Raw genomic sequence first — 6,045 nt, 5'->3', positions numbered from 1 at the left:
CAACTTGGGCCAGTGAAGCAACGTCCTCCACAACTAGACTGAAGAACAAAAGGACAGCAACTTGTCTGTTCCCCTTCCCCCAATTCCCCAGCACTATTCCCATCCCCCAATTCCCCAATAAAAAATAAACAAAAAAAAAATCTATGTATCAAATATGTCAAGAGGTACCAAGTCCACACACCCTGCTAGGGGGATCTCTGGGACTCATTAAGAGCCATTGTATTCAATGTGTATGAGAGTGTGCTCATGTGCATGCATCTATGTAAATCTGTGTGTGTGCACATGCTCACAGGCACCTGTGGTAGAGAGTGTCCACCATACGGCTCTAATCACAGACTTACAAATTGAGAGGCATTGGATAGTGGACCTGGAGAAAATGCAGATTTGTTTGTAGGAAACACCAAAGGATTGATTTGATCTCCTATTTTATGTTTCTTAATGAATTACAAGAGCAATTACATGAATTGTAATTGTAATATTGAATTACAAGGGCATTTCTGAAACTTCAGCCAAAAATAAGTACAGAGGACTGTGGTGACGGTCCAGTGCTCTTGGACTGAGTAAGTGGCTTTGTTTATATCCTAGATAGAGGAATGGCATGTGAGGCCATCTGGTCCATCTCATCTAGACTTCCAAATTGACTGGCATTGAATGCTTGGCATCATGTTTCTCCTTTTACTTGTTATTCTTGGAAAATCTTTCTCAGGTACTTTGTCTGCTTCCATTTCTTTGTTCTTAATTTAATGATCACTCAGCTCAGTGGTCTGGAGTTAGGGAGAACTCACTTTTTGGGGGAAAAACTTGTCAGCGAAGCAGAGCACCCAGTGGGAGACACATACCTCCAGGAATGGAAAACAGCCTCTACCAATCACTGCAAGGCCCCTTTGTAGATACGAACTAGAAACCTGTAAGTGGTTTTGGTAATTTTCAACGTTGGAAAAAAAAGTTTTTCATAAATGTTCACGGCTTCCCAAGCCTACATTATCATTGCCACTACAGGTGAAAAGACAATTGTAGTTCTGAGGGGAGATGAGGTCACAGAATCACTGTTACCAGACTCAGGTCTGGCGCTGTTTGTCGCCCATGGCCCCAAAACTTGAGTGACAAGGGTTGGTGAGGAGAAAAGCGTACATCATTCTAGATGCTGGCAGCTAGGGAAGATGGCAGACTAATGTCCAGAAAAAACCCACCTTCCCCAAACTGAGGATAATCAAGAGGTTTTATATAGTCAGGCAGGCAGGTAGGGGTGGGGGTGTGGGGGTGTGTGAGAGAACAAAGAAAAGTGAAAGTTGGTTATGCAAGTTTCAGGGCTGACAGTTGAGAGATTGTCTCCCCAGGCCCAGTCTGAGAAATCACCTCCCGTGGCCTGGTCTGTTTCATAAGGTTATCTTGAACTCAGCGGCCATGGCCAGAGTGTGTCTGTTGCACATCATCAGCAGAAGCTGCAGGAGAGTTGCAACCATGGATCCTGGCGTCTGAGTGCCTGAGAATTGAGAAATTGTTCTTTCCAGATTAGTGCTCTGCTGATTTATTAGGTCAATAAGGTATGTATAGTCTTAAGAAAGGGAACTAAGCAGAGTCATTAAATCAAGCAGTGAAGGAAAAACAAAGAAAAGACAGCTGAACAGCAAGTTGTGAGGTGATTGAACTAAGCCTAACTAAGTCATTAATTTCTTGCATTTCACCCTTACATCATTAATGCATGTCTCAGGGTCTGGCTGCCTCTTTCCCATGTGCTCTGGTTGTGACTGTCACATTAAGCTCACCATTCAGACAGTGGAAGAAATCTGGAGAATATTTTCTATTTCAGTGTGAGAGGCAGCATCTGTAAGGTATAGATGCCTATGAAGGGTGAGTGATGATATTGGGAAAGGGAAATTGATCCACACAGGGAGAATTCTGAGCCATGAGCTGATCTAGTAAAGAAAGAAGGGGTCCTAAAAGTATGACAACCCCTGATGGCTCCTAATGGGATTAGGTGCAAAAGACAATGACAGTGATTGTTAGAAATGAATCCAGTTTTTTAAAGGTAGTTAGGGTCTGAAGTTCTGAAACCATTGCTCTCAGCCCATCTTACAAGAATCATAGACATTTTCAGGATTACTACAGGTATACCTATAATCCCTCCATGCTTATAATAAAGATTAGGATAAATCTGTAGGAGTCATGTAATCTTGTAAATAAAAGCTGTATGCCAGTGACAATGGTGGGAACACACAGGTTTTCTCTAACTCAGAGCGCATGATGTGCTTCATGGAGACAGTTGTGTCTTTACCGAAAACATCCATAATCTGTTGATTATGGTGAGACTGTTTTCCCCCTGGAAGCTAGAGAAACAGCATTTCAAATAAAGGTGACTTTGTAGTAATGGGTTTCAGACAGCAGCTGTCCGGCTCAAATGTATCATGTGATACTTTCTCTAACATCAATTACGAATTCTATAACATCAATTTATAAAGTACACAATTTCACACATTAGAGTTTCCAAATTGCATATGCTACATTAAATACATTTCAGATTTAATACCCAATCTAATGGCAGTTTAAACCTAGAAAATCAATCTTAATCAACCAGTATGGAATTTTCTGGTCAATCTCCAATAAGGTAATTGGTTATGTAAACCCTCTAAAGAAGGGACACTCTACATAATATAAACATTTCTCCTTCTCTTTCCCCAAAGAAAAGATGTCCCAGCCCCCAAATAATACTTTCTATTCTTTCGTTAATAGCTCTGTTGTTCCACTCTGCTTCATATAAAAACCTTCCATTTTGTACAAGCTCTCGAATGCCCTTCTAGTTGCTGGATGGGAGACTGCCCAATTCATAAAGTCAATTAGATCTTTAAATCTACTCGATCAACTTTTGTTTTTTAATACTAGTAAACTAGTAAGCGACATGTATCTCTGATTCCTTGAGCCCTTCCAGTAAATTAAATGAGAGTTGGTAGGGACCTCCGATTTATAGCCAGTCAGTCAGAAGTACAAGTAACAGCTGGTACTTGCGATTGGCATCCTGACACTGGTGGGCATCCTGAGTTGGAAGAGGTCATGGTGTCTGAAGTTGGGGGTTGGTTGGAGACAGTTTTGTGGAATGAACACTTAACCTGGGCATCTGATGCTATCTCTGGGTTGATGGTGTCAGTACTGAGTTGAATTGTAGGACACCCAGCTGGTGTAGCAAGAATTGCTTGTTGGTATGGGGGAACTCCCCCCAACATTGGAATTGGTACCAGAACCTACTTTCATGTCCAAGGAATCCAGTGTTCTTGGATGCCTGTTCTAAAAATGGTTTTACCTCACCAGATTTTTATCTCTGCCTTCGTTCCTTCTCTCCTCCTTTTCTTTTCATCTTCTTGATTCCTTCTGTTTGTTGAAGGGCTCAGGGATCTGGAGTTGCTGGGGCTTCCTTGGTTCCAGTTTTTCCTTTTTTTACTGGAGCCCAAGGATCCCACCCCCAAACTTCCTGGGGCGCCTTCTGGTCTTCACCAATGTGTCTAGAAGCCTGGCTGTTCTTGCACATTATCTGGGATTGAAGAGGAAGGCTAAAGTGAGTCAGCATCAGTCACAGGACGCTTTCAAAAGTTGACATTAGGACCTATTTTGGATTTGCGTATTGGTTTTTCAGGAGGGTACACTGACATGTGGCCCATAAATATCCAGAAATTCATGATGCAATAGTCACTCCACAGCCCATTTTCAATAGGGACACAGAGAGAAGGAATCAAAAGACATGAATGGTGATAATGGTCCAGCTGTCCTTTTCAGTTCAGATTGTGGATAATGAGCAAACTTGATGGGACAATATTGGGAGTTACGGGATGATGGAGGAAGCATGAAGGTGAGGGAAGTTTCCTCTCCAGCTGGACTTTGAATTCCCTGCTCTAGCATCTGCACTACCTGAAACCATCTCAACTTGATCAGGCTTGATCTAATCTTCTGCCCTTCTCCCAACACCCCAGGGGGTAGTTATTTCAAGTTTACTTTTCTTCACATTTGTATTTATCACACATGTATCTGAATCTGATACAATCAGTTATATAATTTTATATTTCTCACCCCCAGCATTTAAGAACTTTTAACATATATGCCTATACTTTTAACACTACTGTTAATATAGAAAAATATTTAGGCTGTAGTAAAGAATGAAGGGCATTAATTAGAGAACAAAAAAATGTTGCAACCCTGGGGCACAGATTTAGGTAGCAATACAAATTGCACTCTGGGCAGACAAAAGAAAAGCAGGGTTTGTAAAGGCGCAGGCTGTTCTTAATCCAATCCTCTTTATGTAAGTGAAATATTTTGAGCTAAATATTAGGGATTGGTCAAACCTATTATGCAAATCATGGATTGACAAAAAGGGTTGCCTTCTTTCAAAGTACAATGTACAAATGGTCTGGTTGTCATGGTGAGGAGGAGGTTAAAGTTCAGACACAGCTCAAAGGTTCAAGATATTCTGGAAAACCATACTGCATCAGGCATGTGTAAGACAAACTTCTTCCTGGCTTCCTGGCTTCATTTTAGTTCCCATCATATAAATGACTCCACCTTGGCAACCTCCGTTCACACTACATATTACTTTCTGCAAGTGCAAAAATATTTATACGCATGTCAATATATCGTTTAGTTATGTATATTGACATTTCCTTCAGTTAATTCCAAAAAAATCCCCTTTTATACATGCACTTCTAGTTCATTGAGTTTCATCACTCTTTATATATTTGTGTCAATGAACTGGGCTTTCCGGTTTTAATCCCTGACGCTATCATAGGCATTTATATTGTGTTCAATATTTTACTTCCACCCCAATGCTGCCATGAATATCCTTGGGCAATCACCTTGTTGTTATGAACAGAAAATGAGGGATTGAATTGCTGAATTATCATTTTCCTGCATCTTTATGTTTAGTTCATGTGACCATATTGTCCTCTGAAGTGTTTAAGACAATAATGCCCACAATGACTCTGGAGGAGAGGCTCCGATTCCCCACATCATTGACACACTGGGCAATGTCTGAATATTTACTAACTGTATGTATGTGAAATGGTGGTGTTGCTATTATTTACATTTGTTTTATTATTAGCAATGTTGTATATAACAATATAATATTCATCACATGAGTTTACTAATGTGTAAACTATCTTTTCAAACATTTTTAAAATTTGTTGTGGGTTGTCTTCCTTTTGTTTTGAATGGGTAAAATTTAATTTTTATATTCTGGGTAGTATTCTTTCTGAGTGATGATTGCAATTATATGCTTCCATTTTGTAGCTGGTCCTAAATTTTATTTTCAGACAGAATTTATCAGTTTTAACATTATAATAAATAATTGTAATGTCGAACTTTGTTTACATCCTGGTTCAAAACGAAATTTAAACATGTGTTTCATTAATGTGGGAGAATGTGAATGCAAACTGAATATTAGATGATATTAAGAAATTAAAACAATTATTTTGTGTTATAATAGCCTGGGGGTTTTGCTGTCTCCTACATCCTTGAAGAATTATTTATTAGAGGTAAATTTTAAGGCTCACAACTTATTAGAGAAATACATAATTCTAGGATTTGTATTAAAGTATCCCAGCACCATTTCCCACCCAACACCCACCCCCAGGAGTAGATTGGAATGGATGATACAAGACTGGCAAAACACTGACACGTTTTGAGGTGGTCTTAAGGAGAAACAGAGGTTCATTTTACTTTTTTATCAATTGTGTGAATGTTTAAATTTTCTACTTTTATAGTTTTAAAGAAAATAAATCATTACTGGAAAACTAATTTTACAATGAATTATTTTTAAGTCATTGCTGGTTTCATTTTTATATAAAGATTTGATATCTGTCAGATATATTCATAGATAAGATGGACTTGTAACTTTTCCTACAGTGAAATCTAATTTTTAAAGATACAGAAGAGCGACGGCGTAGGCTGCAGTCCCTGTGGCAGTGGGTTGCCATGGACTACCGTGTGTAGCCAGCAGCCAGCGTGAGCGGCCAGCAGCAGCAGTGAGCGGCCGTCCAGAAGCCGGCGACTGATCTGCCTCGCCAG

This window comes from Hipposideros armiger, unplaced genomic scaffold, assembly GCF_001890085.2.
Source record: "Hipposideros armiger isolate ML-2016 unplaced genomic scaffold, ASM189008v1 scaffold_1488, whole genome shotgun sequence".
NCBI classification, from domain to species: domain Eukaryota; kingdom Metazoa; phylum Chordata; class Mammalia; order Chiroptera; family Hipposideridae; genus Hipposideros; species Hipposideros armiger.
The sequence above is the reverse complement of the archived record's forward strand: the minus strand, read 5'-3'. Positions refer to the sequence as shown.